This window comes from Sinocyclocheilus anshuiensis, unplaced genomic scaffold (assembly GCF_001515605.1).
Source record: "Sinocyclocheilus anshuiensis isolate Anshui unplaced genomic scaffold, SAMN03320099.WGS_v1.1 scaffold498, whole genome shotgun sequence".
Classification (NCBI taxonomy): domain Eukaryota; kingdom Metazoa; phylum Chordata; class Actinopteri; order Cypriniformes; family Cyprinidae; genus Sinocyclocheilus; species Sinocyclocheilus anshuiensis.
The window spans coordinates 185,464-197,013 of record NW_015547644.1 but is presented as its reverse complement, the minus strand read 5'-3'; the positions used below and the strand labels follow the sequence as shown (position 1 = coordinate 197,013).

Sequence of the window (11,550 nt, the reverse complement as noted above, 5' to 3'; positions counted from 1 at the left end):
GTCCTCTTTTGGAAGGCCAAACAAAGTAGTTCCACTTTCACAACGAAACGCACGGCGGGCTAGAGTGAGCGGAGGCCGGAGGCCTAGAGTGAGCGGCGGCCTAGAGTGAGCGGAGGCCAGCGGGCTTGAGAACGGTGTGGCCGGCGAATTCGACGAAGGAAGGCCAAACAAAGTAGTTTCGCTTTCACAACGAAACACACAGCGCCTTCACGACATGGCGGCGGCAACAATACTACAGCGAGAATAAAAGTTACGCCTTCTTTCTTTGCGTGAACATTTGGGCGGCGTTATGCAAATCTTCCCACATCGTGACGTAGACATGTGGGGGCGTGTTAGAACGAGCCGTTTTAGGTAGGCGTGGTTGACTCTTCACTTTTATAAAGAATATCTCTTTGGATTTGAGACTTTAGTCTTTGCAACTTTACAGATCTTCTTTATGCACCAAGAGCTTGTAACACTCCAAAGAGAAAGGAAAATTTTTAATCGCATCATATGACCCCTTTAAGATTGATTTAAAGAGAAAACTTTAAAAAGAATTTGAATTCCCTGGATAACAGAAGAGAAACTGAAGTAGAAATGAGAGCGAGAACTAGAGTAACCAGATATAAATAATATTGTAAATATAGAAAAACTGACAGGTGGCTAACAAAACCTGCTTCATACATGTAACACAGACAACACATAAAACACAGAAAATATAAAAGGCATGAACAACATATTTCTGAAAATATTTATCCATATGTTTATCCAGTTAAGTCTGATATCAAAAGCAAATCAAAAAACATCCCAAAAGCAAACAACAAATGGTGCTAATAGTGTGTGCTAGTATTCCTCAAAAAATATATTTCTAATCTATATAAGTATAGCTTAAAGGTATACATAAAAGTGTGCTCTAAATAAATAGTGCTCATGGACGAGTATAAAGATTGCATTCTGACTTTAAATTGACTATATGCTTGGACCTGGAAAGTGGAAACAGTATTTGATATGTCATGACTTAGCAAGTACACTGACTGATTTGTGCTGGTCAGACTGACTACAGGACGAAGTCCAGTAGAGACAAAATCCTGACAAAGTAGGGATGAAGTAAGCACTGAAACATATGCAACTAAGATTACTCAACACTGTTCAATTTTTATTATGACTTTGTCAACTGCTTCCTGCTTTTTCACGGCTTGTTTTAGACCTCTCAGGCTGAAGACTTTTAGTTTTTGGAACCAGACAAAATATAGTTTTGCTAACTGGTTTTAGGGAACAGACAAAAATCTGCTGGATATCTTTATGTGTATCTGGATATCTTCAGATGTGCTTTTGTTAAGGAAACTGGATCCAATATTCCTGCACAGAGATTGGATTTCAGTTTTTGGTTAGCAAGATATCAGCATGATCGAGTAGCATAATTATTATAAAATTACCCAACAGAGGTACGTGTTACTGTGAGAGCTGGTTACATCAAAAACAATTTCAAAGAAACAACTACTTTTAACCATTTTAGCGAACTTTTTCAAGAACATGTGAGAACAAGCACTACAGAACCTTTTCAACAGTTTTATAACATATAGTATTACTAATAAACAATCAAGATGGGTAAACAAAAAAGTATTTAGAATTACAATTCACATGGATAAATTGACAACCAAAGGTGTGGCTGCAGATATAAAGTAAACTGCTGGTTTCTATATGCTTTGATATAAAGTTAAAATATTTAAATCATTAAGATGATTTTTTCCCCCCTTTAGCTTAATCAGATACATCCGTATCAATGTTTGGAAAATATTTGTATATTTTAATTGTACTTGAATGATTTTTAAATTGTTATCTTTAGTACTCACAATTCATATCCAGATGCTTCAGTAAGAGAGAGCACAGCAGATGTGAAGAAACTGAATGAGTATTTGTTCATCTCCCATTAATTTCATCTCATGCTCAGAGTAAAGGAGATGCTGAAGATTTACAGGCAGCGCTGATGTATCAAGCATCAGCTAGACTAGATTAGTGAGGAGATGCTAAGCACCTCTGTCTGACGGCCATAGGCGAGCAACTAAGAATGAGCTGAACCAAAATGTCATCTTGCCAGACACACAGAGGGTCTGTAGTAAATCCACAGAAAACATGTAACAGGCAGATAAAAGGTATTTATTACAAACACTGACCAAAAACATTATAAAAGTATTACAAACTAATTGTGTAGCATTCCAAGTTTTCCGAAGCCATATAACATTTATGCGAGGAACAGTGTGAAACTTGAAGGGGACCTAATATACCCCTTTTGACAAGAAAACGTTTCAGCTAAACATACCCCACAGATCATTTATTATACCATGCCCTAAATGCCCCTTTTTGGGTGGAAGCAAAAACAAGCTATTTTGATGTTTGTCTCTTTAAATGCAAATGAGCTACTGCCTCCGCCCCCTTTCCAGAAAAGGTGCGGAGCCTTTACAGCTTATACTTTGGATTCTCCTGCAACAAAAAAACATGAGAACAATCATCTTATTGTATTGTGCATAATAAAGGCACAGTTATGAATTATACAGAGAGTGAGTGTTTTAGGTTCAGGCCGGGTCACACGGTTTTGGGTATGACGACATTACTCTGGTCTGTGTGAATACAACGACATTAACTTTAGCCTCATTAGCTGTGCAATGCCCTAACAAGCCCATTCAGAAAGGCCATTTCCAAACATTCTTATGTTCATTGTTACAGCCTGCCAATGAGACTGTTTACCACATAGCTCAGACATTCTTGTGTTTCCAAGCAGCAAATCTCACCAATCGGTTAAATCCAGGCAAAGTCCAACAAACCTAATGTGATTGTGATTTGAGCATTACAGCAGATGGAAACACTTTGGGTCTGTTCCTCACACAAAATCATAGTTTGTCTTCGGAAGACATGGAATATTTGTCAATGCTTGGGTGGGGTTGGGTAAGGTCAGGTGCTCAGAAATGTCTAAAATAAGGGCTTGTATCAGCAAAGTTTGGCTAGAGGTTAACTGCTCTGCTATCAGAACTAGCCCAAAGACACATCACTGCTATGAAATCACAAAAAATATGACAGACAAACACAAAATGCAGGGATCTAAAGGCCTGTAAGCGGATTTGAAATGTGAACATAATCAGATGACTATTCTGAGCAGAACAGAAACAGAGAGAAAGAGAGAGTGAGGCCAGGTGCAGCAGCGCTCTCTGCCCACTTTAGCTCTGATATAACTGTTTGTATTATGTAATAAAACACACCTGCTCTGCTTCAGTGCCAGAAATACATACACACAATATGCATGAAAACATATATACACCTCAGTACATAAGTACTGAAATACAGTGTGCTATAGACAAAACCACCTGCATTATCGAGGACACCGCACACAGTATATACTCAAATTTTCAGTCTCAAATCTACAAACCCTAACGGTCCTCTGGCCTAAAGGCAAATGAGTTTAGTCTATAAAGCCAAACCCCCACTGCTTCCCTCAGTAAGGTAAAAGCCGTGAACACAGTGAAGGTTTCGGTCAAGACAGGGAAAGTTACAGACAGTCATTTTTGTGGTCTAGAAATGATATGAATTATATAATTGACAAAACGTTAATGAAGCGTATTTTAAGTCCTATTAGGTTGGTTTTGGTATTTATTAATTACATTTTTTTTCGCATTATTATATTATTTTTATATGAAATTAGCACTCTCTCACTGTCACTATAGTAATGTGACAAAATAATTATATATAAACTGTAAAGTGTTTTGCATCATTGTAGTATTTGTTGTACTGCCTGTAATTTACTCTCATTAAAATTATTTAAAAAAACTGTATTAAAGTAATTGGAATCCCTACTGAGAATAATGAACATTATAAAATGACTTAAAAGTAAAACATACAGGCATATCATGGACAGCTTCTTCCCTCAGGCTCTCAGACTGGTGATACAGCACAATAGAGCCAATGCAGACAACACTACTACTGTACACACCTAACAACAGTACACATGCCACATAACACTGCACACTATATGTATACTATAATGTATAAACATTGTTGGCGCGTTGCTATTTTGAGGAACTGAAATCGTCATTCAGCATAGCAGATATATTTATGTAAAAATGAAACAACATATTAATTCAACTTTTATTGTTTTGATGCTTGAAAACTCCTTTTCATCTTTGACCCATGTATATCATATATATATATATATTGTATACGGTTTGATTCTGCTGTCAGTTTGGTTTGTTTTTATTGTATTATATATTGTTCCTCTGTATATTATTGGGTTAAGTGTATTTAAGCTTTATTGTTTATTTGTACAGCTGCGATGACTGGACCACACAGCACACCCAAGATTTTCACACATCATTTGCCTGTAAATGATGTAATGACAATACAATTGAGTTTAGTAATAGCATTGAAAAGTTTTAGGAAAAAAAAAAGGTTGTCATGAAAATAATGTTACAAGCAGGGGCGGAGCCAGGGGGTGACCAGAGGTGGCCTTGGCCACCACTGACCTAAGCTTGGCCACCCCACTCAAAACTGCAGTTTTGTCCCTTTTTTTTCTTGACAAGAAATGCATTTATTAAGAAAATTGTCATATTCACTCAGCATTACTTGATCTAATTCACAAATATCTCAATTACAATTTAGTAGAAATTAATTGTATTCAGTTGTGTTTTAGGTACTAAAACAGTCCAATATTTTATAGTCAATCACATTTTTATATTGAAATAATGAAGATTTCTGTGCCACCCCAGTTGGCACTGGTTATGTGGCACTGGTTGATGGCCCCTCCACGGCCACCCCTAGAAAAACATCCTGGCTCCGCCACTGGTTACAAAATGCTCCTAAAAATAGGTTAAACAGTGTACATATTACGGGAAAAGATCATGAGACGATGACTGGAAAGTACGTTTGACCTCAAAAACGTCAGTATGTCTGATTAAGCAACAGCTGAAAGTATGCTAACTCTTGTATCTACAGTTCCAGAACAGAAAAGTTGTTTCAGAGGCAGAGAATATTATTATATTCTGATGAAAGATTATATGACAAAAAATATTTCATTTTCTCTAGACTAATATACACAATAAAAGACCTTGGATATTTCTTTATACAGAAAAGAATATCAATTTTGATTTTATATTGACTACTCCTAGTGTCTATATTTATTACTAGAAAACGAATCCATGAATTAGTTTAACACACTTATCAAATTTTTCTGTATTTTGACTTTATTTCATAATGATGAAAGAAAAAAAAAGTTTGGCAAAAGGCGGGATCAAACCCGGGTCGATCGATGTCTCGTCCAGTCAGCGGTGAGTAATCCCAAACCAATGGCGCTGTCTCAAACTATACCTACCTCTTCCGGTTTGTCTGATTTGTTATTGTGTTTTCTGACTTGTTAATTTGTTTTCGGATTTGTCGTTGTGTTTTCTGACTTGTTATTTTGTTTTCGAATTTGTCATTGTGTTTTCTGACTTGTTATAATGTTTTCTGAATTGTTGTTGTGCTTTCTGAATTATTTTGTTTTTTAGACTTGCATTTGCGTTTGTAATTTGTTATTTTGTTTTCAGAATTGTGATTTGTTTTGCACTTCTCGGCCACCGTAGCTTCACATTTCAGCTTACATATCTTACAGAATGTCTTTCCCCTCAGACTTGAATGCAATGCCCTATAGTGAGTGTTACTTTAACACTACATGTGATCTGGGATTTTTCTTTAACTGTACAGCACATTAACACACACATGGCTCGCTCTCTTTCGCACACATAAAGAGCATTTACATTGATATGCTTTATATCACAGTTGAATAAAGAGCTCTCTGTCCTGTGTCAGATCATGTCCTCACTAGTTTCTCCATTACAGCTATTTTGTCATAAATCCCTCTGTCACTGTAATGAGACAAAGGCAAACTAAAATGAACAGGAAGAGGAACACAACTGAGGCAATTCATGAGCTTCTGTTTTCAACACACAAAACCTCAAACGTGTACACAGACACATCACAGTTCAACAAAAATAAAAATTCTGTCATCATTTATACCATACGTGTACATTTTTAACTGAATTGTCACACTGCTCCTTTCCATACAATTAAAAATATACAGTAACTATGGACTGTAAAGTTAAAAAAAAAAAAAATATTGCTGCAAGCATCGATCGCTACACGCTTTTAATTATATTTTTTATTAAATATTTATTTATTTGTGAAAAATACTTTGTCATTTAAAGTATAAATATGTTTATTTTACATATTTATTTTTAAATCCATTTTCAAATTATTTAAAATTTCTAAAATATGAATTAAAATAAATAAAATTATATCGGCTTTATAATATCGGCCATCGGCCACCCTGCTTTCCAAGATATCGGCATCGGCTGTCAAAAAACCAATGTCGGTCGACCACTAATTTTGATACTCACACCTATAAGAAAATGCAGTTGTCAATCCAAAAAACTGACAGTGTGAGCGTAGCCTTTGTTTATTAAACCAGGTTGGTTTTTAGTGATGTCTGGCAACACTTCACCTTATATGAGAAGAGCATGCCCTTGTGTAAGGGAAGAGTGAACAGCTGCTTGGTCAAGTGGGAGTTATTTAATAAGGCAGTTTACATATCTTGCAATATATTTTGTAATCCCGTTATTATTTTACTCTAGCCCAGTGGAGACTGAGACTGCTGTCACCGCTGCGCTGAGCTTTTCTTATTCGCTGTACTTCTCATAAAAATGATGTTGTTTCTGTGATCGGCAGGATTAGAGACCATGTATGAAAGTAAGTGATTTTGAGCTGCTTCCAGCTGATTATTTATAGCATTCCTAGAAACATTTCAAGGGTTTTTTGTGCATTTAATTTTAACCTCAAATCATACTTTATGAAAAGAATGAACTATTCCATTAATCCTGCTGCTTAAACTGCATTGAATGACGAGAGTGAACCACACAAAACTGTCTGACACTCATGTATGGTGTGAAAACACATCAGAGATGAGCATCATGAATGTGAAGACAAGAGCAGGTTAGTGGATCAATTCCCTAAAGATGACTGGAATCAATACAAGTCCAGAAACACAATTTTAGCACTTACATTGAGACCACGGCCACATTTAGTCTCTTATTATATAATTTAGTGTCTTAGCATGGCCTCATGGATCACACTTCAGAAGCCTGTGGATGGCACAGACACACAACACTACATTACAGTTCATATCATCATTACTGAAGATCACAGACAATTTCATGTATCACCACACAGACACACCTCATGCTACATATTATATAGTTCAAAACGCTTCTTGATACTCCATCAGCAATGGCAAAATCAACAACAGTAGCTGTATATGACATACAGAAAAATCAATGCATATAAATCACTCAAGCATTTCTCATCTAATGCTCCCAAGAACAAATTATTTGACCCACATTAGCTCTGTATTCGTATTGCATGTCAACAATTGACTCAGTAACTGAGAAGTCTCCTGAGCAATAACAGAGCAGCCTGTGAGTGTGTGTGTGTGTGTGTGTGTGTGAGAGAGAGAGACAATTCTCTACAGAATGTGTGTGTGATAAAGGGAACTGGCAACCAGAAGCGGGAACACTCCCCCTAAAATCCCAATGTGTCTGTTACATCATAAGCAAAATGGCATCTACACTTACTTTAGTCTGTCTGTCTCATCCTTATCCCAAGGTTACCGTATTAACCGAATCAGCTCAGTATCTAGACCAGATGGTGGACCTGCAACCAGAAACGACCACAACACAGCCCTCAATGAGACGAGGCCTTTGGGGCAGAGCCTCAGCAAACACCTCTGCGACTAGACGAGCCCTCGGCACAGATCATTATGGCCAGCTATGAACGCATCATGCCAGGACAAGATGGGACCCAATCAGTCATCTACTACCTGCTACTACCTCAATCAATATCACAATGTGTTTGTTTGCTTAGGCCAGAGGACAACTGGATCCCCAAATGAACCTGTTTACTCCCAAGATTTTGTTTCCACATTTCGGTCACCTCATGGAGTTTGGCTTCCTTGCCACTTTCGCCTGTGGCTTGCTTAGTTGGGGGCTGAAAGTCACTTACAGAAAATGTATTTATATTACCACACTGATACCACTGACAAAATGAACTTGAATCGAATTAAGCTCGATGACTTCACTTTTGTCTTCTGTAGAGCTGCTTTACAGCTGAATCTGAACTGTTTCCATAGCTGAGTTTCCTTAATTGTGTCTGTTATTTTCCTGTTTATCACTGTGAACCTGCTTTGACACAATCTGTATTGTATACAAATAATGGTGACTTGACTTCACTTGACTATCAGTCATTATCCAACCCTGCGGCCATCAGTGGTCTAACGTTCAACGTTCACAGAAATGAAGTGCCTGTTATTCTGTTGAAATGCCTCCGAGTCCTTAGCTTGATCAATACTATATTATTCTATTTTAATTGTACCTGAATGAGAAAGACAGAAAGGTAGATGAAGAAAAAAGTGGTAGTTCTTTTGCATTGTGCATCATGACTACATTACATCCTGACTGATCAATGTAGTCATAATGTACATGATGTAGTAACAGCTGTAACATGAAACATCTGCTCCCTAAATCCTTACAGCACCTATAGAGGACAAATATTAAGCTTAGTTTTACATGCCAAAGAGCAGATCTTCTAGCTGAAAGATGACTCTGATTTTGCTTAGTAAAGAAAAGTTTTTATTTTTTTAATGTAGTAATTTAAAAGCTATGAATATCACGCAATAAGTAGTAACTATAAATATAGCAATACATACTGTGTGTCATACCTAACACCCTTTAGTCAAGACTATTATTAATGTACATAATAACAATATGCAATAATATGGACTCAAATCTTATTGCTTCGCAATGAAAATGCTTTCTTTAACTTTCTTCCTTTACATTTTTTTTGTACACAGCTTAGCTGCAAAAACTAGCAATATGTACAATTATTTATTGTTTATTAGTGGTGTGGCACAATATATTATCTACATTTTAAGAGCTAAAGAGTTCTCTCTCATTCAAGACTGAAATATGGATGTCACATTACCATCCATCAAAACCGAGCTTCTTTTAACAGTAAATGTATTTGATTTATCATCTGATTTGTAAAGGGCACTGAGTATGTCTAAATAATCTAAAACTTAACTAAACGTATCTTGGCATTCAATGCTTTGCATTGTTTGAAACATAGAAAGCATGCACAAACAACTGTTGAAGCAGGTATTTAGCATATCACCAATCTGCAATGCAAACAAAATCTTTACTATTTTTAGAGCACTGAGAATTACAATCCTAGAAAATGTATCCAACACAACTGACGCAAACATATTCTCTAAAGTCTACAGACTCTACACACACAAAACAGACACAATGTATCAATCTAGGTTTTATGTTAGGGACTCTGCTTATTGCTTCGGATATTATGTAAAAAAACTCACAAAATCTTTCTTTCATTATTTTTCACTGCTGTTTTTGATGATAACAGGTGGCTGAGAGCAAGTTTACTGTAACAATCACTGGATTCTATGGTAATTTGAAAACTATGGTTACTATGGCAAATACAGTTACCATACAGGTCAGTCCATGATCTGATCATCTAAAATCCAAAATATGTTTCTTGATGACAATGGCATTATTAAAAAAATAGTGGATCTAAACGAAATCACAAAAAAAAAGTACTATCGAGGCTTTGGACATGGTACCACGATGATCAAACGTTCTAGACATGTAACATGCTAATAATATCACGGTTTAAGCACAAATAACATGGTAACAGCAGGGTACCTACTGTTCTTCCTAGTGTTTTTAAGTGACATGTAATATATGAATATGGTAATCATCCAATACCATGATATTAACGTTACCTACTGATGCCATCACCTCTTCGTAACTAATTTAACAGCTGTCAGTCAACTATCAACAGCATCTCAATCTCATGACACAGCACTAGGAATTAAAAGACATTATAAAGCATCCACGGATGATGAAAGACACCGGACATCACTGACGCAGAAGATTTGCGGTTGCTATGATACTCGTCTGTCTTGAGACAGGGATGAGGCTTATAGCAACGACACACAGAGACGATGATGATGATGATGATGGGCGTGAGCGCGATCTTACCATTTACACATCTTCATTATCTCGCCGAAACTACACGCAGAATCTCATCCAGCACGTTACATATTCACGTGTGCGTCCACAATAGATCCCGTCGGTAGATGTGATCATGTCTGTGTTTATAATCCAGTGACAGCAGCACATCAGGGAAGCAGAGCGAAAATAACCCATACAGACGCGTCAGACTGCAGCAATCAAACCCCGATCCGAGAGAGATGACGATACACGTCTACGGTCACTCGCTCTGGGATGGATTAAAATGTCTGCTGCAAGGGCGTGTGTTTGTTTTGGTGAGCCGGACGAACCTGCAGAACAGAAGCGTCCCCTTCTGGATTAATTGTGTATTTATTATTATATTATATTATATTATATTATATTATATTATTATAGGCTATATCAGTGTTGGGAAGGTTACTTTGGAAATGTAATACAAGTTACCCAATTACAAGATTACAAGTTACCCTGTTTAAAATGTAATAAGTACATAACTATTTCAATTACTTTATTAAAGTAATGTAAATGATTACATTTGATTACTTTTCTAAATTTCTAACAAATGTTTTCAACTGATAATCATTTTGAAACATTTAAACCAGGCAGGGTTAACACTGTCAAAGCACAGCCACCTCAAAATCAGACATTAGCACCTCTTTTCACTCTGAGATCGTTCTGAGGTTAAATACAGATTTAAAATCATTAGAAATAGTTTAATAGCTATGATACTGTTTTTGAAATCAAATCTTTGCATAGCTATGACAGGAAACACTGGCATCTAACAGCTAATCTTAAAAAAATAAAGCATACACGTAAACCCAAATAGAAAATAAAACAGTAATCATATATTTTAATCTGTGGTTGTGTGTGAAAATATTCAGATGTAACCCCCTTTGTAATCTTTAAATTTAAATTTTTAAAAACATTTTTAGTACGTTTAAAATGATAAGATTAAGATGGGATGAGTTGTTCATGTATCCATCAGTTTGCTTCTGTGAAAGAGTGATTTTTTTAGAGTTGATCAAATGATCTCAGGGCTCATGACTGAGGTTGGAATTAAAGTAGCTCCATCTAGTGGCCACTGATAATATGATACAGTGCAATGCTTTTGATACGATACAACATTCTTGAAAGGAACACAGTAAAGATCAAAATGATAAACTTAACCTAGCAATAAAAATAGTTAATGTAAATGTAAATCATTAACATGTAGTCAATCTTCAGTCAAAGGATGTGGCACAGATAAGTTAATGTTACAGAGAACTTACTGCATATTGGCAAATTCAGATGTTTATTTCAAACTACAGCCTCAAACAGAGCACATTTTTGTTTGTCAAAACAGATTTTTTACATTTTTATTTATTTATTTACTTTTTTTCACATTACCTTCTAATTTCTCACAATCATTTAAGTGTTCAGTATTTTTGTACTGGTGAAATTTAGCTGAAAT

At 36.1% G+C, this 11,550-nt stretch overlaps 1 protein-coding gene across 1 annotated transcript in view; it reads right to left on the bottom strand.

The window, feature by feature from the left end:
• Positions 1–10,288, bottom strand: part of tex2 (testis expressed 2) — a 42,460-nt gene extending 32,172 nt beyond the window's left edge. The window contains exon 1 of the mRNA XM_016504055.1: positions 10,110–10,288. The gene's annotated coding sequence lies outside the window, so the exon portion shown is untranslated. The remainder of the gene's footprint in view (positions 1–10,109) is intronic.
• Between the last annotated feature and the right edge of the window lie 1,262 nt (positions 10,289–11,550).